General features: G+C 44.1%; 2 long non-coding RNA genes across 2 annotated transcripts; both read left to right on the top strand.

The window, feature by feature from the left end:
- Positions 1–3013: 3013 nt before the first annotated feature.
- LOC142765470 (uncharacterized) lies at positions 3014–8544 on the top strand. The gene is made up of 3 exons (XR_012884272.1): positions 3014–3178; positions 5153–5197; positions 8312–8544. It is a non-coding gene; the product is annotated as an uncharacterized LOC142765470 (long non-coding RNA).
- A 6808-nt stretch (positions 8545–15352) lies between these two features.
- Positions 15353–22171, top strand: LOC142765469 (uncharacterized). Its single transcript, XR_012884271.1, has 3 exons — positions 15353–15580; positions 16605–16649; positions 21941–22171. It is a non-coding gene; the product is annotated as an uncharacterized LOC142765469 (long non-coding RNA).
- The last annotated feature ends 3026 nt before the right edge of the window (positions 22172–25197 follow it).

Here is a 25197-nt window from a genome sequence, read left to right as displayed (position 1 = left end):
CAGAATCGCAACCATACGTACTACGTCGCTCCACACGAGCCAAGAAACCGGTCGTGCGTTTTGGCTACTAAGGGGGAAGAAATGCTGTAACCCATTGAACGACGCGACCCAAGCTCTCAAGTGCGCATGTGCACAATCTTATCCCCCTTCCCTCTCCCCCTTACTTTCCTATATATATTCACGAGTGTGAATAAAACCGGTGGTTCTTTTCTGTTGGCATGGTCCGACTGTCACGTTTACTGCTGGAGCGGCGTGGCCGCCTCCCAACTAACACCCGCCAAAATATTATAATAAACTAGCGCCCCACAGCGGAGCAGCGGTTGAGTCTGCTTTCGAAAAGGGGGACACTCGTGTGGTGAAGAATGAAACGATGTGGGTGCCTTAAGCGTATACCCCTGAGAAAAAAAAAAGAAATGTATTCCTGGCGTAAGCAGTGAAAACCACCTTGGGAGCAGCCCGACAACAGAGTGAGAGGCGTGACCAAGAATGGCCCTCGCGAGGTGCCAGCTGGGGGATTGTGCACGCCCTGCAAATGTTAACCCCGCCATGCCACAAGAGGAGTTTCAGTCTACCTCAAACCAAAGAAAATTTTGATCGCACCAGAATACTCGGAAGAGCTTGCTCCCTTACTTTCAAGCAAATTGAAATATCCTCAAGGCAACGCTCGCCACTAATAATTGATCAGAGGTTGCCCCACATGCAGGACTGTCAAATAACACAAGCATCTCGAGTTTCCGAATTTGGTGTCAGGGGTCCTTTAAACAAAATGACTCTCTGTTTCAATAATAGCGAAAGTGGGGCTAGTTGTTGGTTAATACTTGGAAAGTAAAAACTGCGGAAAAATATAGCCAAGGACTAATAACCTGGCTTCTTGTTCGGCTTTCAGCATCGACATTGGGGACATGTCTTACTTTTTACCGCATGTTGAACTTCTGCAGAGTGTTATTCATGTGTGGTTGAAAACAATAGTGAAGTCAAGTTTGTTAACAGTTGTGGTGTTTCCTTGGAAAGCTTTCTGGAATTGCTGAGGTTTTACTTTCGGTCAATGTGTGGGGGATGGAAAGGGGGCTTTTATGTCCAGAAATATGGTGTTTCCATCGCATCTACTTTGGCACCAGTTTTAAGTGACAATTTCCTGGGACCGTTGAAGTGATGATTATGTCCTGCCGCATGTATCGGTATGTTGATGATTTCCTTATTGTAATGAAAACCGACAGTCAGCATAGCGTGAGAGCTGACGTATTAAACTTCTTTAAGTATTCTGCCAATGGGCTTAAGTTCACCTATGAGCTGCCTTAGAAAAAAGAGCTTCATTTTCTTGGTATTAGAATGTGGTTTCACGAGGAACATTTGTGTTGGCGGTACAAGCATCAATCCGTAAAGGCTATCCTGCCATTCCCCTCAGGCCATTCTAAGATCGTTAAGTCCGGCATTATTTATGCTGCGCTTCGGGGTGCGCTAATGAAAATGGCCACGCATGCGTTTAAAGAAAGTTTCATGAGCCAGGTAGAGAGGCTGAGGTTGGCAGGCTACTCTGATACGGAAATCTTGAGTAGTTGTCAAAAGCTAATAAAGTGCGTCAAAGGCGTAAGTGATACGCACAGGAGAACAGAGTGCGTGCGCAATGAAAAGAAACCGGTTGTGGTACCCTACGTGCACAAGTTTTCACATTGCTTGAAAAATGTGGCCAGCAGGTATATGGTACGCTCCCAAGAAGTTGTCCTCCATTTGCTCCCGCGTGCATAAAAGAAGTTCGGGTTAATGAAAGACCTGCTCGTACTGTCCGGAGAAAATAAAAATAGATTTGTTCAGTGTAAATCGTGTATGGTGTATATGTTGTCATGGTCATGTCGGGGGGGTTACATAGGACAAACCGGGCGATGAATTAACGTGAGACTGAAAGAACACTTAACCACTTTAACGGCCACTGGCGGGTTGCACCTGCCAGCTCATTATAAGGAGTGTGGCTGCCAACCTTTCGCAGACAAATCCATCGGGACAAGTGCACCAGGGAAGTGAGGGAGACTTTTTTCATTGAAAAGAAGGGGGAAAGGTGTGTAACCAAGCCGTCTGTGGCCCTTAGTGAACAAGAAGTTCGGCACCTGGGTTCAGCGCTGCCATGTTAAAGTGATCGTTTGTTTGTTAGAGACTGTTGCGTATGCTATTGGCAAGAGGGAAGATGCGTTTTTTTGTTTTTTTTTTCGTGGTTGTTACACAACTCTTGATGATCAATATGATTAAGCTTGTTTTTTACCTTGTTTGCTTTGATGCGCGAGCCCATTGGTTTTCCACGTGACTGGGTTGAATTCTGAATATATGTGCGCGTATCTTTCAATAAAGTTTAGTTGCTAGTTCAGCGCGGTGTCGTCTCTTCCTCGGTCCTTGTTTAAATTTTGGCGCTGTTTTTACTTCCCGGGAACTCTCTGGTTTTACTGCCGAGTCGTTTATGTCCCCAAAGGAAACGAGCGAAAAACCATTGAACGCTCTATAATTAGCAATTCTAATAATTGATTATTATATAGAATTTTGCGTCACGAAAGCACCATATGATTACGAGAAACGCCGTAGTGGAGGACTGTGGAAATTTCGACCAGCTGGGGTTTGAACGCGCACCTAAATCAGAACACACGGGCGCAAAGCACTTTAACCTCCGATGAAAATGCAGCAGCCGAAGCCGAGATTTCATCTCGTGACTTGCGGGACAGCAGCCGAGTACCTTAGCCACCAGACCACCGCGGCGGAGCAAATTAGGAATAGAAAATATTTTGTAAGTTTATATGTATGCTCTTACAAAGGGCATTCCGTCGAACAAGCGGTAAGAGACATCTGCATGAGATCATAGGCGATGACATAAGTTCAAAGTATTTTTTCATCAATCACTTGTTCAAAGCGCGATTGTGTGCCGGAAGAATATGCTTTTTGTCAAGCTTTAAATACGAGAGACAATACACACAAGACCCGAATGCATAAAAAATAGCTCACAGATTTTATATCTCTCTTGGCGTTGAGTCATCTGATAAATGCAGATCATTTATCTACGATAAGTGTCTAGTCTTAGGTATGACTTCTCGGGCGGCATTGAAAATACTGATGGCTGCTATGTATAAGATGCCTGTCATGCTGATGTCTATTTTCATATTTTGCCTCAGTACAACATATGGACTAAGAAATCCTCTACGTAAGCGTGTATTCACTTTACTTCTCCAATTTTCACAATAACTTTTGGCGTCAGCAAATTTAACGCTCTGTGTATGTTTATGCTTGCTTGTTTGCGGTGGTACGTGTTCTATTAAAATACTGTTTGGTTACCTGTACCGCAAATTCTAATAAGTGCAGACGCACTTCTGCAAAATTTATAGTGTATAGAACAAGCAGTAAAGGCGCAATGTGGGACTTCTTAGAGAACGTCATGGTAACTGCAGCAAAACTTTCATTTTTGTTCTTGGTCAAGCATGACCCATTTCTTAATTGCGCTCTATTGACCTTATCATTTCTATAGACTTCACTCGTCTACCGTTGACGAACAAAACCTCTACCAAGTATCGATATTTGCGTTTGTTATTGTGGAGTATTTGATTGTGCTAGCATTTTGTTTAAAAAATAAATTTATCTAGCGCCAATGGGTGAAAAAGCGGAAAGATTTCATATTTGTGTGAAGGATCTCGCTAGACTTCTAGCACAAAAAGTAAGCCTACAATGTTTGCTGTACCTTTAATGTAGCATTTCGCAGAATTTTTTTCATGAGTAGATGCCCTAAATAGAATCTACGCATACTGAAATCACGTCTTAGGCGCAAAACAAAGGCAGGCACTAGGACGTAAGGTGTCTAAAACAGTCAGGCAGTTAACGTTTAGGCGTCTATCGTCTTAAATGTAGGCACAATACCTTTTTACAAATATACAAATATATCTAATCCAAATACGTGCGCTACCAGTACCTACAAAAAAGCAACAAAAAAGATATAATACTTTTGTGATGGCACATAGGCACGATAAGCTGAACATAGCCGTGCAATGCATTGTTTTCGTGTCGTTTCACAAGATAATGTCTCTCCTTTTATTCTCTAGCAGGATGAGTCAGGTATCCACTATTGAAACAACACAAGCCTGGATCAAATTCACTTCGGTATGGCATAGAAGAGCCGCACTGGAGCAGATAGCAGACTGCTAAAGGACCAGCGACGAGAGGGATGCCTCCTCTTTTCTCGGTCTAGCCGCAAATGGCCAACTTCTCTCCTGTAGCTGAAAACTTTAAAAGATGTACTATAGGCCACACAGGATCCATCTGCCCACCACATTTTTTTTCTCTTTACACTCTAATGTTTCCCGGACGGCTCTCGGCGGTGTGGCATTAGCCAACGGCTAGATCCACGTTACTGCGTAGTCTTATGGTTCACAGGGTGTCTTGCTTTATGTTTTAAAGTGAATGTTTTCCGGAAGTTAGTAAAGCTAAAGAACCATGGTCAGGTATACTTTAAGGAGTCTATTCGGACTCAACCTATGACAGTCCAGCACGTTCACGGCTAGAAAAATAGTTCCTTTCATGCCCTCTGCAATATTCGCCGAAAGTGAAATTAAGGTTATCAAAAGTAGGTGATCTCATCCATGAGTCAAAATATCTGGACTCACTCATAGTCCGATCAAGCTGAGAGTTTGAGGATGAGTGAGTGCAAGCAATAATCTGGTGACTGAGTCCGAGTGAATCAGGCTCAGAAACATTTTTACGAGTGTGAGTCTCTGTTGGGCGAATGTGTAAGGTGTGTTTCTTGAGTTGATCTGACTGAGTTCTGCTCATTTTTCCTATCTGTTCCAGCAGTACGGCTGATAAGGTTGTTGTATCTGACAGTAGCTTGAAGCTCATAGAGTTCCGAACAGTAAAGGTCGACCGGTAACATCATTAACGGTATCAAACTGAACTCGAAAGCTAAAAGTGAGATTTGAATTCAGGGTAAATATTAGGATATACGGACATAAAAAACCGCTTTTCTAGCGTGCATAGTGAAGTGCAGTCATCATTTTTTGTATATGCCCTTTATGCAGAGAACGTAACTGTTGAACGAGTCTGCTTTAATTTGATTGCACAGGACTGCTCTGAAAAGTGAATGTATTATCAAGCTGTTCTAATATTTTTTCTTGTACTCATTCTTTTATAGTTTGTGACACACGGCTTGTCCTTCCTCAGTGCCAGTATCCTACAGGTACGAGCAATTTTATTTTCCTTGAGCAGTCTTACATCTGCTATGGTTTTAATAAATTACCACCGATAGTCTTACAAACATATTTGAAATTGTTTAGGTATCAGTACTGACAAAGTTTCTTCGGAAACACCATCAGCAGTACTGAAGGTACTGTCCCAAAACGAGAAGCCAAATAATATTATATTCCTGCTTAGTGCTGGTCAACAATGTGCACAGAGCGCTTTCAGAATCATCAGCTTTATATTTACAATGTTTGACGTCGAGAAGGCGCTAATTATTGAGTTTTTAGAGCCATAGTATCATCAGACATTCCACATTGACAGTAACAAGGCAAAGCAAGTGGTTACAAGACTCAAATTCTTCATAAAGCGAGCAAGTGCTTCCCATATAACAACATTGCTCCTATCAACAACTGCAGTGGCCCTATATTCTGTCTGATCCCGTCTTTACTGAAATCTATCTCACTCGTAATAAATGCAGCTCCATTGATCACTGTCATACACTCTGAGATTGCTTCGCAATAAGCAGAAACAAGGGCAACAACGGAGAATGGGGCAGGTAGCTCCAAGCAGTCTTACATTACAGGGTCAGCTGCGGGCAATCCAAGAAATCAGCGAAGCGGCCGGTAAGGTGGCCATTCGTTTCCAACGTGGAAGTGGGCCGTTTCGGGCTGCAAAATTCGCGTGAGCTATGGAACCTTATTGATGTTATTCCTTCGAACCGGCCGTCAGTTCACGAAGAAGCAACTTTTTCTAAGTTCTACTATTTCACAACAGTCAGGTCTCACAAAGCAGCTTATTTTATGGCACTATCAGCACGCGATATTGATGCTAGGATCACGTGAGCACACTATCACGGTTGAATCAGGCCTAATGTGAGCCTCGAAATACATCTTCATGTTCTCAAAACTGAGCAGAAGCCCGATATATTATCGTTTTCAGAGTGTCTGCAATTCGAGCAGCTGTCATGAAGTCTGTTATAGAGATCATTTACAACACCTGACTTCACAGTGGGGCACTCATGTTGAAGGCGGTGTATTGATGCCAGAAGAAATTGTGCTTCAACGCGACTTTTGGTACCTGCTCTTTTATTCAATGACGTATACACCGTCTTATTCTTATTCGACAGAGTATATGATGACTAAAAAGAGCAAAGCTGTACAGTCTGTCAATATTGTGAGCCACAGGTATCCTAACTCCGTTTCTTTCGTCTGTTTTGCATAGATTGTGATGCCTGCAGTGCACAGAAATGTCTCCGTTACACTCATATGCTGGCAGCTCCTGCAGTTTGGCTAATAAAAGTTGCTGTTATAAAACTCGGAATATCCATAACTTCAAATTCAGTTGGCGTTAGCGCAACATAAAGCGTGAATCAGTGCTTTGTGATTGCTACTCATAGACACCAGTTTTGGCATTGAGAGCGTCTGCGCCTGCATACCGGATAGAGTGAACGAGGGTAAGAAAAACTGGAGCGCAGCAGAGGACTAAAGACAGCGGTAACCGAGACCGTACGAATCAATCAATCAATCAATCAATCAATCAGTCAAAATCACTTATTTTCATAAAAACAAACATTTCCCGTGAAATAAGGTGGCCGAGAGAAAAGCTGTCCAATTCAGCTTGACAAAGCCCCAATCAACCATAGGCGTTGAAACGAGAGGGTACAGCACTTCATGTATGCGTTACAATGTACATTGCGCAAATGTATACAGATGTACATGCAAATACACACACACACACACACACACACACACACATATATATATATATATATATATATATATATATATATATATATATATATATATATATATTAAGAATATATATACAATATAACAGGATAACAGACAATTATGCCAATAAAAGTATAGGGGAAGGTATTAGGCCAATTGTAATGTAAATGTGAAGAAAGAAAAGTGGGTGAAAAGATAACTGATATATATATATATATATATATATATATATATATATATATATATATATATATATATATATATATATAAGAGAGAGAGAGAGACTATTTAAATAATAAGGAATGAGAAAAATGAATGAATCCCTGTTTCAAGACGACAGGTTCTTTGTGGTCGCTGGCGGTGATGCGGTACTTGAACTCACGCTGCATTCCGCGGCCTCCCCATTGGTGGGGCAGTAGCGCTACCCTTCATGTTTGGTGATTGGTGCGGTGTAGGCTGCATGCATTTATCCGCACTAGCTGCGCTACTCTCGGCACTCTCTTCTTAATGCAGACAACGTGCCTATACGATTGCTTGTCAAATAGTTGACTATACACAATACAGTTTTCTTTCCAGTTATTTCTGAATCATGAGCTATGCAATCGATTGATGTGCCTCGTCCACAGCTGCGCCTAAACGAGCTGCCCGAGCAGAAGCGCGACGCTACCTAAACCCGAATACAGAGTTGTGCGAAATAGAAGCAAAAGTTTGCCACAACTTATCGGAAAATCAAAACACATAAATGTCTGCGCTAAGGTTTTCTTTTAGGTATTAGAGTACTCTTCAATGAATTCTTTGAGGAATCTGTCAAGTTCGTATCGTTTGAATTGATTATGAATTCAACCAAAGACACGGTTGTTATTTTACTGGACGACTTAGTCTTTGTAGAAATGTACCTTTTCAAAAAGCCTGCTTCGGCAAGAAAAGTGTGTGGAGTTACTATTGTGGCTAAAAGGGGTTCCGCTTTGGATACTGCGAGTTGTAATAAAATACAAGTAGCCACTGTTCAGAGCCAACAGCGTTCCACTTGTAAAGAAGAGACAATGTTTTTATAAGAAGGGTTACACGAGTGTCAGTGCATGTGCGAGCAATTTCTTTTCATGTTTGTACAAGTAGCAATGTCTTAGGGTACTAATAATCTGTTGAACGTTCCTTAATTTTCTCTACGAACCAATAACACTCAGACGTAGCATGAAGTGGAACGCGTGGGCGCAGGAAAAAAGCACATGTATTACCTTACCTGAGTAGTGGTCGTAGTCAGTTAGGGGGCAGAGCCGCTACCAAACTTACTTTTTCACCATTCTCATGATTATAAGGCAATTTTTTTCATACGGCAAGCTTTGTATCTGAAAGAGTGATATCATCTTTTGTATTATTTGCAGCCTGCTACTGCGACCAGCTTCCAAGGCTTGGGCCTAGGTATAGACCACTGTTATACTACGACAAAATTACGAATAGATGTCGTAGATATGGACAGTTACACAACTGCAATTCATTCATCTCAAAACAGATATGTGAACTTACTTGCGTAGTGCCTGATGCTGCGCGGTAGAAAGGTACCTACATGTGTTTCATTGGCGATTGTGTATTAAAACTGGATTACGCGAAAGCGTTATTGCTGTACCAAAGTTTCCTCGTTTTTCTAAAACAATAAGCAGACAGCGCATTACCTATTCCTTAAAGGAGTCGTGAAACGGTCGCTTTACAATGACAATGCGACACCAGCGGCAGCCACATGCGCTAACTGTATTATCAGCCCGAGTGGACTTGCGTAGACGCTTTGCCTATTGAGGAACGCGGAACTATATATGGCATATCGAACACGTGGAACAGGCGCTCATCGGCGTCTGTCAAACGCGATCCGCATCCCACAAGAATGCTGCTTAATATGACGTCAGATTTCATGGTAGTGCCGATTGCGTATAGCAAAGACGCTGATAGGTGTCCCGGTTGCACGCACTCGCAAGTACCAAAGAGTTCCGCGCTTCTCGATGGGCAAAGCATTACTTATGATGACGTCACTTAGTTAGTGCGTGTGGACGCTGGTGGCTTCGCATTGTAGCTTTAGAGCGAGCGTTTCACGACCCCTTTAAGACTTTCACAATTCAATGGTGAATGCGAAGCATTTCTTGGTGAACTTCGGCAACTTTGAGCGTATCTATCTATCTATCTATCTATCTATCTATCTATCTATTTATCTATCTATTATCTATCTATCTATCTTTCTATCTATCTATCTATCTATCTACCTATATATCTATGTAGCCGCCTACAACATTTACCTCTTCTGGCCGTTTCGATAATAGTATCGATACCAAATTTGGTATGGCATAACATAACTGTAATAAGAACATAAATCACTAGTCATAACATGAAAATCATGACGTGTATGTCCTCAATAATATGATTTACATTTCAAGGTCCTGCAGCCCTTGCGGTGGTTTCGTTCACATGGCATATTGCAAAACTCGTATGGTATGGCATGATTGCATGGCAAACACAAGTCAATGACACTATTATGATAATCATGAGATTCGTCTCATGTAACCACATGACTCCATCCCACACTCAGGATGTGCTGGCGGCGATTTCGCTAGTTTCAGTTATACCAAATTTGGTATCATGAAACGTGAAGGGATGACGAAGGTATGATACTGGTGCAAACAAGATAAGCATAAGATGTGTGTCGTGTAACAACATGGCTACAGGATACACTCAGGATGCGCTCGCGGCCGTTTCGCTAGCTTCACATGTACTAAACTCGGTATCACAGGAAGCGTACGGACAACATAGGTAAATGACACATCCAGACATGATAATCACGACATGCGTGTCATGTAACAACATGTCCACATACCACACTGGTGATGCGCTCACGGCCGTTTTGCTAGCTTCACATGTGCCAAATTTGGTATTCCGTGACGCCAATAGATGACGAAGGTATGTGATTGGTGCAAACATGATAATCATGAGATGGTGTCATGTGACTACATGCCACAGTCAAGGCGCAAATACATTTCGACTTGACGCGGTGCGCGTGCTCACCGGTGTTCATTTTGTCGCGTCATGCCGGCGTTGCTACACCAGGCACCGGTCCTGCAATATACTCGCAGACGAGCGCCGCGCTGCGTTGCTTTGACGCATGCGCGCTTCAGTGCGTTCGACGTACCTCCATCACGAAAAAAGGGAGACGCAGTGTTGTCTGAGCAACGCATCTGCATGAAATGCAGCATGCCGCACTTCGCACCGGTTGCCACTGCGCCGTGCCGAAGGACTCTGGGTTCAGCTGGCGTCAGACTAAGGAGTGTTCACGTTTTCCTAACGTAGCGTCACTGTGACCAGTGTGCACGCGTGTGGACGCTAAGTCAAAGTATATTGGGCCCTTCATTATGTGCTCGCAGCCGTTTTTCTAGCTCCACATATACTTAATTAGGTGTTACGCGCTTCCGATGAATGACAAGATATATGACTGGTGCAAACATGACAATCGTAACACGCGTATCATGTAAGAACATGACAACATATCACGCTCATAGCATTCTCGCGGTCGTTTCGCTAGCTCCATATAAGCTAAATTTGGTATCACGTGACGTGAATAGATGACGAAGGTGAAAGACATATCCAAACATGATAATCATGACACGGAAGTCATGTACGGCATCATTTACCTGCACCTCGTAACGTTGTGCTGAGTTTAAGGTAACTTATCAACATTTCTCATTCGTCCTTCACATATCATCGATTCCAATTGTACGTGGGTTCTGCCAATTTTATTACCATTGCTCGGAAGATCGAGGAGAATAGTCTGGTACTCTCGGGTCCACGTTGACTTACCGCCGCAATGCGACCACAAGCACGACTGCTTCTTGGGAACCATAAGTATAGCGTTCACTTCGCTGGACGACCGCGAGCCCATACTGAAGTCAACGACCTCGTGTAGTACCTCAGAGGTAGGACTGCCGTTGTCCCGAACGAAGTCAGGCGAGAATCAGTCTCATTTTTGTTGAAAAACAGTATGATCGTAAAGAATAACTTCTGCCCAGCTCACTCGAACTGTACCATCGGTTTACAGTTGGCGCTGTGACTAAAGGTGTTGCAGGCCTTGATGACGGCTCGACGGCCGTTCACCTATAGGTTTTTCGTGCACTCTCTCGAGGATACAACAAAAGTGATATTATCGATGTCGCTGGTTACGTTACGAAATACTAGCGCTAGCTGCGACCGAAGACACCACAGGAACGACCAGTAGGACTTCTGAAGCACATCGAGCCACCTCATGACAATATCCGCAGATAGGTATGTACTTATTGGGGTTGTTCCCGACATAAATTGATGAAAACAAATAGATTGTCGTAGCCCCTGACTACCTCACCTGCTTCGCAAAGCGAAATAGCTGCCCAAAGGTAGGGTCAGCTGAGCATCCGAGCGTTTTCAAAAAACATCGTTCTTCATCATACTGTCCGACAGCTCTTCATCAACAACAGTAGTACGGCCTTTACTGCCGACTTTACTCAGGCTACCTCTAGAGATACAGCAAAACAAGTGATCGCTGGATCACCAATTAACGCCCCTAGAGCAATGGCCTTACAAAGCGGCTAAATAAAACCATCACCTGTATGTTGGCCACGCACGTCAAAGTCGAGCATAGGATGGTGATCACAGCATTAGGTACGTGGCCTAGGCATACGAAAGTCTCGTACAGGAAATGACGCAGAGGACGCCATACAAGTTAGTGTGCGAAAGGAGGCTGGCAACGACGCTTAATACCATGCTACCCGACATGACTGATGACGTAATATTTGACGTAACCGCCTACCTACAGCACGCCGAAGCAGCCCAAGAACTTACTCATCTGCATCTACGCCAGCAAAAGTGTGCCAGCCATCGCTACCGTGTTAAGTGTCACCAAGTAGAAGACGAACCCGACAATCATGGACGAGTCTGAACACGAAGCTACCGATGTGGACTCTCTGAAAAATTGCTTTTGTGGTACTTCTGACCATAAGAAACACTTCCACGTGTCTTGGCTCTCTTGAAGACGAAGTTCTCCGGACGGCATCACGAGCTCAAAGGTGCCATGCACAGACCGAAGTCTTCCGTGTCGTGCGTCTGAAGCCGTTTTACGCATAGTAGCTAACCTGAGCACAGTGTTTCTTGCTTCTTCCTTATACTGATGAATTATTATACTTACTTGCTTTGTGAGTGTACCTCCAACTTCTGTTAACAAATCGAGACGTTCCCTTTTCAGACGGGCAAAGTCAAACGCTCATTTTTATAGGTTCAAGTTACCATCTCATTGCCTGGGGTGTGTTTGTTCGTTTGTTTGTGTGTGTGTGTGGGTGTGTGTGCGTGCAGTGTGTGTGTGTGTGTGTGTTTTATGCGGTTTTTCGTGCCCACTTTTTCGGAAATCGTGCATCAACAACTATCCCATCAGTACGTACATATTTTATGGTAATGGCTCAAGCTTGAGCTTGCAAGCACAAACTTACTATATTCTCGAACAACTGCTACCACCAGTGGTAACGGCCCCGCCGCGGTGGTCAAGTGGCTAAGGTACTCGGCTGCTGACCCGCAGGGCGCGGGTTCGAATCCTGGCTGCGGCGGCTGCATTTCCGATGGAGGCGGAAATGTTGTAGGCCCGTGTGCTCATATTTGGGTGCACTTTAAAGAACCCCAGGTGGTCTAAATTTCCGGAGCCCTCCACTACGGCGTCTCTTATAATCATATAGTGGTTTTGGAATGTTAAACCCCCCATATCAATCAAATCATCAATCAATCATCAGTGGTAACGATCAAATTTTCGATGCCACTTGCATAGTTGGTGACGCGCCACACCGCAGTTGAGGTTATCAATAGCCGACACTTTGCTCACTGATATCAGTGTGGTCAGTGTAAATTCACCTTTTGAAAGTTCTACCAAATACACCTTGTGGAACGTTCAACGAATCTGTGGAAGGTTCAACGAAGCTACCGAGTGGGTACCCAGTTGGACGCTTGCCTTAAAACCACGTTACGGTGGTGGCTGTAACTTGTGGCTTGAGGGTGCATTGACAGAAGCTATCGGTACATAAACAAAAACATCAGGAGAGTGTGAAAGGGTCTCCATTCCTTACAAGCATTACGTAGTTAGCACGTTCACCATAATTACGAGTAAACAGCTGCCTCACAATGAAAGAAAGGTGCAATTTTTTTAACCGAGCCTCAAGGCTGGCGTCGTTGATAGCGAATTTTTCCACAACGTTACAACTTTTGTTGGTTTATTTTCAGTGCAGTGAATTAAGCATTGTTACCTGTACGAATGAAATGCGAGCAGTATGTGATGGTTGGGAAGAGCCTTCCAAGCGCGTGGCAGGGCTTGGCAGAGCGCTGAGGCCTGTCAACCTATTTCGAAGCGTACCATTTTATCAAGGATAGCCGACGTCGACCTCATGATTTGTACTTCTATTTTATGTGAAAGATTGACCGGTCTTTAATTTTTAAATAAAAGTTACCGCGCTGCTGTAGTCACTGACCTATTTGACCTATAGACTTGCTACGTGATTAAAATCTGAAAATATATGCATTTCGCGCACTCTGAAGAGATCATAAGTAGTGTTACTTGCTTCAACAAACAGCTACCTTTCTATTATCTGGCACTTTTTTGAAGAAAATCCTGACATGTGATGATGTTAACACAATGCGCTACATGTAAACGTGTTGGCAATGTCTCTTTCCACGCCTGCCGGCACCTATTCAATTTCAAACCATTGCGGTAAGGTAGTTTTGCATTGACGACTGCATGCCTACAAAACCACCTCAGCACGTAACTAACAATAGTGGACTTACGGTAGGATGTAACACATTTCCAAGACCAACACTTTTTTTGTTTTCTCAATGCAGAAAGCACCGCACATTTCAAGCATTTGTTATCATGAAAAAGGACGCAGGAGTAGATAAAGTATCGACCCAAAAATGGATCACATTTTCGGAGAACCTAATCAGTGCTTTTCTTGAGGTATTAACATTTAAAAAAAAATAAACGAGGATGAAGTATTCAAGCCACCTTTCTGAATTCCTTCGTTAAGAGCAGATAAATGTCTTGGAAACTACGCATACTGAAGCAATAAGCGTGCGAAACGCCCCACGCAACGCTACGTTATTAAACTGCACAGCCGGGAAAAAAACTACAAACAGCACGCTCCAGTACGATCGATCCATTGGCTAAGAATCGATGGTGCTCACGAGGCATCTGACAATCATATAACTTTCATCACAATGTAATACAAAGAAGTAATGTTGTTCACAGCAGCGCAGGCATGTGCGAGTAGTTGCCATGCAGCTGTCAATAGAGAGCTTTAGTACTGCGTACGCTGCGTACGTGGCGGCGGTGCGTACGTAAGGACGCCACTTTCTGCGTAGTGCGCACGCGCACACCGCAACGCGCACGTATCGCATTACGTACGAAGCCGCTACGTACGCACGCATGCGATGGGTGCGTGCGTACGTACGTGCTGATCGCGCCGCTCTCGAACAAGTTCGCGACAGCGCGAGACTTTGTTTTGCAAAATGGCGGCATCGAAGGCAAGCACCGACCGGCTCTGTGGCTCTAAATATGGCCACAATCTGGCTATAACACTTGGATTGGCTCACATTGGCTGTCAAAAACACGTGCTTTTATTTTGATCTACCAGATGGCGCAACACGCGTCACGCTCGTTACGTACGCGGATACTGCGGCGTACGAAAAGCCGATTAGTGGCAAACGACCCCACGTAACGCAAGGCTCTTGCGTGATGCGTACGTAGCACCATTCCGCAATACTAAAACTCTCTATTATTGTACACGAAGCTGTTTCATCTCTGTCTGCAAGTACACAGCGTGAAAACTCTCTCGTTCCGGTAGAACACAAAAGCGTTCTCTGATGAGTGACGATGCTGTCAGTTTCCGCATATATTTCCAAAGGTGACCGTAAGTGCGTTTCTAGGCGAAAGCAGCATCCGGAGCAACGGAACGATCTGCTACTCCGCGTGGGCAGCGAGGAAACCTAATAAAAAATTATTGTCCCACAAATCTTTTTCAGCATTCGTATTCCCTCGATTTAATCAACGTGGTACATAAAAATTTGTCGACATTACCGCCTTCACCAGCCGCCTCATGTTGCTACGTACGCTTCGTTTGGGCACATGTGGAGTGGGGATAGTCTTCAACATGGCGGAAACGCGCACAGCGCCCGCTAGATGCCAGCTGATTTTGCATAAGGTCTCCAACAAGTTTATTCTTGATTCTGCCTACTGCGGCCTTCGTCAGCGTCAAGAAGCCAGGACAACCTGCAAACCATCTGTCTTTGAAGACGTTCTGTATTCACCCCCTTCTGCCATCAATTCCTAAAACTGGGCGCAAATGTGTGACGCATATGCTTTTTCTTTTGTTTGGAAAGTTCTTGTGCACTGACGCAGAGTCTAGCAATCGTCTGGTTGCCTTAGATGAATGTTTTCCTCGCTATATGAAGTGACAATTTGTTATAATTTATATAATATACATGCTCATACCTGTTATCACTTTCGTCAGAAGAACTTGTAATGGCGAGATTGCTCCTACAGACGCTGCCTTTCATGCTGCTCTGTATGTGTTTATTTTGTTTCATAGGAACTCATGCGCTGCGGAATCCACGAAGTAAGATGTCTTGAATTTTAATGTTTCTTCTTTTATTGTTGCCTGGCAGGAACCTTTGAAGCAGCTTTACCCATTAATGTTGTGTGGTATTCACAAGTAAGCCCTTAGCTTGACTTAGCGTGGTACATATGAGAAAAAAAACATGACACATAAAAAAAGGTAGGCGCTAACTTGCGCCTACCATTCTTTTTATTGGCGCCTATTTTTCGCCTGTGTCGGGCTTCCTGTTTATATGTACTTCGCTAATATATTCCAAGTTCATGGGTGACCAACTCGCCCAAATTAAAAGATATTTCGAAAGTATAGTTGACGTACATACATTCCTAGCAGTTCACAACTTCTGTGGCCTGCATAAATGCGAGATCGCACTGTGAACACTATGAAAGAAGCAAAACGTATCTGTCCCCCTGTAGTAAAAACTGCATTCTGAAAATAATACCAGTAAAAGAATTATTCTACCCAAGTTTTAGCCACGTACACCCGCAAATACCACATAGCCAACGGTTGCCTACATTTTAATGCGGTTCCCACATTCACGTACTTCTTTTTTTTTTTGCGTGCATAACGTTTCCAAGCTTAACTTCTTTCGATTACACGAATCATTATTTCAAATATTTTGGTAAATGATTTTAGTTCCAGGGTTACCATAATTTTACCCATATATATGTTGATGATGTTGGTGAACAGTGGCTCTCCTGTTGTTGACGAGTTCTTAAACCGAAAGCACCAACGATAAGCCTAAATACCAACAGAACTACGTGCGCAAAGACAAAGGTAATTGATTGATTGATATGTGGTTTATAACATACCAAAACCACCAAAACAAAAGAGAATTCGACGTTCACCGTCGTATATCATCGGCTTTTGTCCAGGGCCCCATTATTTTAGACGAACATGCACTTTTGCGGTAGCAAATTTATATATACGAAAATGCTAGAGCTCAGTTAAGTGTGGCTTTAAAAAACTTGATGCTGATTTTTTAATCAAGATGCCTGAAACCTTTACTATATTAACTCTTTTCCAGTTTGTGACTGACAACGAAACCGCAATCAGTGCCAGTATCGAACAGGTATGGATGAACGAATGGAAGAAATTTTTTAATCGTGAAGAACGTGACTAGCGCACCGTTCCCTTCTCCCACGTTAGGGCGCACACGCTATGCCCTAGAGTTTTTCCTAATACTAATACATCCATTTTATTTTTTCCGGGCATTGACAAACCTTTTCAAGTAACATAGTTGTTTATATCCGGCACTAAATTTGGGCGCACTAATATATTGGTTAAACCTCTGCGTCTTGTGCTGGTTGCAAAATATTTTACTTGGCACAAAGTACATCGACACGTCTGTACTGCACATTCAGTCCGTTATGTAAGAATGCCATGAATACTTATTTTCTTTAGTCAGAACATTCAAATAAATATACCTATTAAAATATACACATATGTGGAGACCAAAGCTATCCAATTATCGAACGCCACATCGCTAACTATAATGACGCATCTCGATCGCAACCATAGAATTAAGGTGGGTTGTCGACAAAAGATTGTACTGTATTGGAATGGTACGCATAGACTTCATTTTGATATATTTGGCTTCGATGTTACCCAGCTGCGTCACTTTCTGATGTGTGCTTAGTGCATTCATGTAGAGTATATCATTTGCCAAGATGTTTCTCTTAGCGTTAAGTCATGCCTCTTTGATCTCATTTGGCGTGAAAATCTGAATATACTCAGAAAGTGCTTGCCTATTCGTTCAGCGGAGGAGTAAGGTCATGGCTGAGGGGCAGAGGTCATCGCTGAGGGGCATTCAGTGGAGTGAGGCCATCACTTAGGTGCAGTTGTGATGGTGGCCGCGCTTGACCCCAAAGTAAGTTCCTGCTGTTTATTGGCCATCAACTGACACGTTCTTCAGCCTGTACTAGCTGACAAAGATAAACAATACTTTAGCCTAACAGTGAAGAAAAGGAACCTTATCACCTCCGTTGTCGGTGACTACCTGTCAACAACAAATGAATTTGTTCACAAAATACTGCAAACCATACTCTCCTTGAGTTCTGTCCCATGGATTATGTTTCGTGATTTCAACGCCCACAATAAGCCGTGGGCGAGCCCGAAGATCTGCACAAAAGGCAGAAGTGTGGTAACGCTTCCTTGAGACAATAAGCTGCTCTTGTAAAATGCTGGCAGTCCCACGTTTATACGTGGCCCTTGATACAGCAGCTGCCTCGACTTGACCTTTATCTCTTGAACTCTAATGAGATGTGCCAGATGGTCTGTGGATATAAAAAACATAGCAACGACCACATTCCCACCTATGAGAAGGTAAGAGGATTATCACCTAGCAATGTACGCGGCACTATTCAAGTAATGAAGGGGACAAAGTTTAAATTTTTTACAAAAGAACGATGTGAAGACAAATCATTTCACTTCATAGAGGCAATCAAGTGCACAATGCAAGACATGGTGTGCACCCTCCCATGCTATTCAAAAGCATCACATTTTGTATACAGTTTGGACGACTTCAGGCTGTCTGACAATGTGCCGAACGATGGTGCAGCTGCGTGAAAGCAATCGACCCTTTACGAATCACAAGAAGACTACAGAAGAATATGCAACGCCATATAGAGAAGTTAGAGTCACAACGATGGGCTGCCTTTTGCGCGTTGTTAGATCGCTCAGGTATTTTTTATACGTAGGCGGGAGAGTAAAAGGTCTCCCGACACGTCGCGTCCAGTGGTCTTCTTTGGGCCTCTAGCCTTATTTCAATAGTGATCGGGGGTCGACGTGAAGCAAGAGTTCTGTGGAAAAGTACTGGTCAGCTCACAGTTCAAAACAGCTTTCGGTCGTCACGTGGCGGTCCGCAATTACGCGATCGTTATATCTACCTATGCTTCTCAATTCATGACCTTAAAGCACTACTGGCTTTGTGTAGACAAACGTGAGCACTGAAGCCTCATACAGCTTCTGAGAGATCAATGTGCCACAAAGGTTTGCGTGTGACAGCTGCCATCCTCGAGATATGCAATGAATCGTCATGAGAGGGCAACACCCAGTTAAGTGGAACACCTGTCATCTGGTACCGTTACTGAAGCCTGGAAAGTCACCAATGGTGCTCACGTCGTACCAGCAGACTACACTGGCTAGTTGCATGGTCATAGTACTGGAGTGGGTGATACTAGGACACTAGAAGGGTACCTGGAGCAACACATAATCTACCCAGACACCATGACGGAATACGCCGTGGTTGGCGTTAATTCATAGCATTGTCGACCAGAGCGCCTACACAGAACAAAAGAAGGGCCGTCAGCTGCTCTGTGATTCTCTATTCCTCAATGCGAAAGGGGCGTATAACGACGTAACGCATGAAGCATCGTCGTCGCTCTAAAAAATGGCAGGAACGGCCAGTCGCATGTTTTAGTGGCTGCGCAGTTACCTCTCCGAGCGGCCCTTTTATTGCGACAGCAGTTATATGGACACTCTCGGCTGGATTTTGCAGCTGGCGTTGACGTTGACGTCGGCGTAGGCATCACCGTCACTCACCGTATATGCATATGGATCAATTTGTATGAAAACTGAACAACAAAAAATAAGCCATAAAAAGACTCCGGCGCGCGGAATCGAAGGTGAGACTTCTGCGACGTGAATACGAGGCTTTAATCACTTAGCCATTGAGGAGCACGTCGATTAATATCGACTACTTACCGATAGTGACGGGCATCTCAGGAAGGGGGTAGGGGAACCATCGTATTTGCAGTATTACCAGCAAGATAGCTTATTGAGCACGTGTCGCCGCATTGTCACGACGCGACGGTGTGCTTTCATCTCCCACGCGTACTTTGCCCGTCGGAAAAGAGGAGGTTGGTGCTCAATCGCCTGCATTTATCTGGTGGTGAGGAGAATGGTACGTTCTGGCTGGACTTCAAATTTTCACGGAAAGGTTCTGTTGTATTTAGCGGGCACGCAAAGATCACCGCAATTGTTGCACAGTCTCCGTTTGCACGAAAAGCGCGCTTTCCAGACACAGCGAAGTAACACAAGGGACGCCTATATTGAGTTCATGTGTACATGCGAGTACGTTTAGTGCGTGATTTGTGTGCCACAAACGTGGGGCACGTTTCGATCAGCTTACCATTCTTCGCGTCACCCTCCAATATGTTTCTATCGAGTTCATTGCTTCGCCTTTGCCGAAAAGCTGTGAGTTTTTTGTGAGAACAGAGGGCGGCGACACTTCGCTACATCACAGCCCCCCTGTTCTTCTCCAGGTGGCTTTTCTTAACCCTGTAGTATTCAATTAGGTTCTAATCACTCACCATGAACATCTGCCAAGTACTGTCAGATTGTCTATGTACGTACAGAAGACATCTTCATGTGGACGGCTGCATAGACACACCTACAGCTGCGAGCGTGAACTGAAAGAGCCTACACTCAAGCTGCTATTTACGCCCGTAAAGAATTTTCGGAAAATTCCCCTAGGAATTGTGTGTTTGGGGCATTTACTTGCTAACCAATGGAGAGCTAAAGCGTCAGGGTAAATGGCGAAAGAATACTTTACGTCCAATCGTACAAGTAGCTAGGTGTTAAATTTGACACTGACCTCTCAAGAAGCTTTAGTGTATCCTACATAAAATAGCAGTTGACAGTAATCTCACATTTGTTGAAGTTATTCGCTGGAAGGAGTTGAAGAATGTCCACAGCCACTATGTCTGAACTATACAGGTTCGTTTTCCTTGGATCATTTCGGTAAAACCTGCCTACGTTAACCAATGTAACTAAAATAACTCCTCGCATAATTCAAAATGTTCAGACTCAAGCACTCCGTGTTTCTGCTTGGGAACGAAGTTGCTGATAATCTAGCCAATGGAGACCGCTGATGACACCGCTACAGAGCAGAGATTCGTTGCTCCTGGCCATATACAGCTTTGGCTATAAAAACAAAATAAAACATATGTCCTTGATGTGGTATTTCCTTAACGTTGTTATATTTTCGTAGGCTACAATTTTATATTGCTCTACAACGGGCAGGGCTGAACATATGCAGGCTATATTAACGCACTGTAAGATTTTGCGTATCGAAACCGATCGCATAAGGCACTTAAGGTCGCTATTTTGACTGCTGCTACCTAATTCAAACCAAATACATGCCGAGAAGCATATAATTGGCTTTGCATTGAGCTATGTATGCGAAAGTGCACCCCTCAAATACCCCTCACAAGGGAGCATACCTAACAACTAGTGCACAGAGGTGAGAGGAGTGAAATATATGTGAAGTGAAGAGACAGCGGGAAACAAAAGAAAGAGAGAGACCCATCATACGTATGTAAAGTCAAGTCACCGCGCATCATGCGCCCCTGAAAAGAAAGCTATTGAGAAGGCCGGAGTGGCGCTCTAGAAAAGTGGGAGCACGTGAAGCTCTTGCCTGAGCACGTAGCCTAGGCAGAAGAAAAATAGAGTCCTGATGACCTCGCGGGTCAGAGTCCAGTTGTCATCGGTGAGGTCTCAACTGGCTGACTGAATTCCTAGCACAATGAGCTCATGTGCGGAAAGAGCTGAGGAACATAATCCTAGCACCCGAGAGTCAGCCCGCAGCATCGCGAGCATTGCATGAACCACTGCAGCGAGTGCGGCTATCACTGCGTCTTTTTGTTCGACGGCGGGGCCAGAGAATTCAAAGGAGGTGGTGGGGCAGGCAATCTGCATGTCATTGAGATGCACCGGTATTACGAAATGATTCAGCGTAATTTTTTCTGCTCTAGTTACACCTAGAACGAACACGGCTGCAGGTGGCTTCTAGGTAATCTCAAGATGAAAGTGTGAAACAGCTGTTATGTTTCGAAAAATTAAGGCATGGCCTGCCACGCGTAGTAAAGAATTGCGCTCGTGAGTGCAGCCAGATCAGAATAACGCAAAACAATTAGGGAGCAATATGCAGTCCTGTAGTCGTCAAACAGTAGTTCACTTCAGACATCTCTGGAGGAATACGGAAATGGGCACTACGTATGAACTATTGATCGGTACACTTGAGCAAGCGCTTCATTTGCATAAACACAATGTTTGTGGTCAAACGTGAGTATTGACATTACGTCGAGGCATGTTCTATTCTGCATGTGCTACGGCCAGGTATGCCTTCCAGATGACAAGAATTACTAAATTTCCTTCAATTATCTGATCCAGCGTTGCCTAAAAGGCATCGCCAAAAATCCGTCTCCGCAACTTTTGACTCATTGATTCACATTACATAAATTCCAACAATGCACTTCATCTGACGTGATTTTTTATAATTATTTGTGATAATAAATGTGTCATTCACAAATAATTGTGATTTTTTACTTACTTATTGTGATACTGTTTTCATATTTGCAGCCTGCTACTGCGACCACCGTCTATATTTTGGAAGGAGGTTTTCATATTTATATTACTACAACAGACGGACAAATAGGTGTCAAAGAAATGGAGAATTGTTCAACTGCAACGCATTCAACTCACGACAGCTATGCGAGAATACATGTTTAGTGGATGACGCAGCGCGGTCTACAGGCCTTCATTTGTTTGCTGCTGAAATGTATGTAGTAATAAAGTGATTGACAGAAAACAGTTCAACAATTATTTCATTAACAGCATTTCACCAAACGGATCTATCATTTAGTGGAAAAAGATAAATATTGTGATAGCTCTTTCTTCATGGCTGCTTATTACTAATGCTGTGAAAACAAGCACCGGTTCACGCTCAAGTGGTACAATTATGTAGATGTCATTCACTTTATGGAAACAGCATGCACGAAGATTCAAATATCATACACATAATAAAAACAGTACATAAGGAGCTTGAATGTGTCCAGAGTTTGTTTTTATTTATTGCTGTGTATATTTCAGTTACGTAAGTCATGTAAGCATATTAATTAAATTTACGCAGTGCAATATCAGGTTCACAGTTTATAGGGCAAGTCACCACCTCTTTGAGTATCACACTGGTGGTCCAGTAGCTCAAAAAACTGTATAAGGTTTATGTAATCTGTTGCGGCACAGTAAATAAGAAGCGAGGTGCATTTTGCTGCGGGAAAAAAAGAGCAGCTGGCTCTCCCATAATCGATCTTAACATGGCTATCAGGAAAGAAGATTGCTTGGAGGCAACACAAGCCGCAATCTGCTGCGTGTGCGCCGGGCCACACTTCCAAAAACCTAATACTGCATAACAGTCTGTAGTTGCTTATTAGCCCCGAGAACGAACACTGGCGTCACTGCTTTAATAGCGATGTGACCTTATGGCCAAGATTCAGCTCATTCCCCTCCGCTTTTCGCGCTTTACTGCACCCGTTGGGTACTCGCTGGGTAGTGATTACTAAACTTCGTAACGTAAATCTTTCAAGGTATCATGCAGAAGGTTCTGCAACAAGAGAAGGTTATCTAGGTTAGAACTTTCTGATACTATTGTTACACGTGAAGGGCAGGGCATATACAAATTAGGAGGTCGTTTATCAGGTCACCTAGGTAAGCGAAGGACCGGCCAACATGTTGGATTCATCAGCTTCATAGTCTGCCATTTAGCTGCCTCGGGGAACAAGCTCGTGTAGGAGGACGTGTACGAGTGAAGAGGCCATTTTTTAGGTGGCGCGAAAGTGAGTGCAGGAGCGGATGACAGGTTGGATCTATCAGAAAATTCGTACTTCTTTTAACTGCTTTGGGAAACAAGCATGTGCCGGTGGACGCGTACGATTGAGGAGGCCGTTTATTAGGTCACAAAGAACAGCGCAGGAGCGGACGACATGTTGGATCTATCAGGACAATCATCCTTTTTTTAACCGCCTCGGGGAACAACCACGTACAAGAGGACGTGTATGATTGAGGAGGCCGTTTATAAAGTTGGGAACGAGAGCGCAGGAACGGGTGACTGGTTGGATCTATCAGGATAATCGCCCTCCTTTTAACTGCCTCGGGAAACAATCACGTACTAGAGAGCGTATACGATCGAGGAGGCCGTTTATCACGTCTCGAAGGTGAGCGCAAAAGCTGATGACAGGTTGGATCTATAAGTATAATCGTCCTCCTTGTAACTGCCTCGGAGAGCAAGCATGTGCAGGAGGACGTATACGATCGAAGACGCCGTTTATTACGTCACGAAGGTGAGCGCAGGAACTTATGACAGGTTGGATCTATCAGGATAATCTTCCTTCTAGTAGCTGCCTCGGAGAGCAAGCACGTGCAGGAGGACATATACGATTGAAGAGGCCGTTTATTAGGTCGAGAAGGTGAGCGGAGGAGCGGATGACAGGTTGGATCTATCAGGATAATCGTCCTTCTTTTAATTGCCTCGGGGAACAAGCACGTGCAGGAGGACGTATACGATTGACGAGGCCGTTTGTTAAGTTGCCAAAGTGAGCGCACGAGCTGATGAAAGGTTGGATCTATCAGGATAATCGTCCTCCTTGTAACTGCCTCGGAGAGCAAGCACGTGAAGGGGGACGTATACGATTGAGAAGGCCATTCATTAGGTCGCGAAGGTGAGTGTAGGAGCGGATGACAGGTTGTATCTATCAGGATAACCGTCCTCCTTTTATTTGCCTCGGGGGAGAAGCACGTGCAGAAGGACGTATGCTTTTGAGGAGGCCGTTTATTAGGTCGCGAAGGTGAGCGCAGGAGCGGATGACAGGTTGAATATATCAGGACAATCGTCCTCCTTTAATTGCCTCGGAAAACAAGCACGTGCATGAAGACGTATACGATTGAGGAGGCCATTTATTAGGTCGCGAAGGCAAGCGCAGGAGCTGATGACAGGTTGGCTCTATCAGGATAATCGTCCTCCTTGTAACTGTCTCGGAGAGCAAGCACGTGCAGGAGGACGTATACGATTGAGGAGGCCTTTAATTAGGTCGAGAAGATGTGCGCAGGAGCAGCCTAAAGGTTGGATCGATTAGCACCTTATTCTCCCTTTTAGCTCCCTCGGGGATCAAGCACGTGCATTGGAGGACGTATACGATTGAGGAGTCCGTTTGTTAGGTCGCAGAGGTGAGCGCAGGATCAGCCGAAATCTTTTATCTATGAGCGTCGTCGTCTTTTTTTTAGCTGTCTCAGGGATCAAGCACGTGCACTGGAGGACGCATACTACTCAGGAGGCTGTTTGTATTAGGTCGTGGAGGGGAGGGCAGGAAAGGTCAACAGGTTGGATCTACCAGCGTCGTTTTCTTCCTTCGAGTTGCTTGTGGGGAGGCACCTGCACCAACCTTCGTTTGTTTTGACTTTAGCTGCAACATTCCTCTCCGTAAGGCCAATCGTAAGGCCAGTCGGTAAACGTGTCTCAGCCTGAAAAATTTTAGGCGGGCGACAGAGACAGCTTCGGTTTTGTCAGCTGGTCTATCACTCACCGTAAGACGTACTATGGTGTATGTGACATATGTGAATCTTGTGTTAATAAAAATGCTCCATCATAAGTGGCTTTTGGCATAAGACGCATTTCCTTGCAGGACATTACAGCCAGAATAAATCACCTCGTCCCTAGGTTACTAGTATAGGTAGTGAGTGGGTAGCAAGCTTTTGCTCTGTCTTGACATGCCAAGGTGCGTAATGCAGTTATACGATGCGCCTCTTTAACAAGACAGATAGCTTCAGCAACTTTGACGTTTTTT

This window comes from Rhipicephalus microplus, chromosome 6 (assembly GCF_043290135.1).
Source record: "Rhipicephalus microplus isolate Deutch F79 chromosome 6, USDA_Rmic, whole genome shotgun sequence".
Lineage (NCBI taxonomy): Eukaryota > Metazoa > Arthropoda > Arachnida > Ixodida > Ixodidae > Rhipicephalus > Rhipicephalus microplus.
This window is presented reverse-complemented; position numbering and strand designations above follow the sequence as displayed.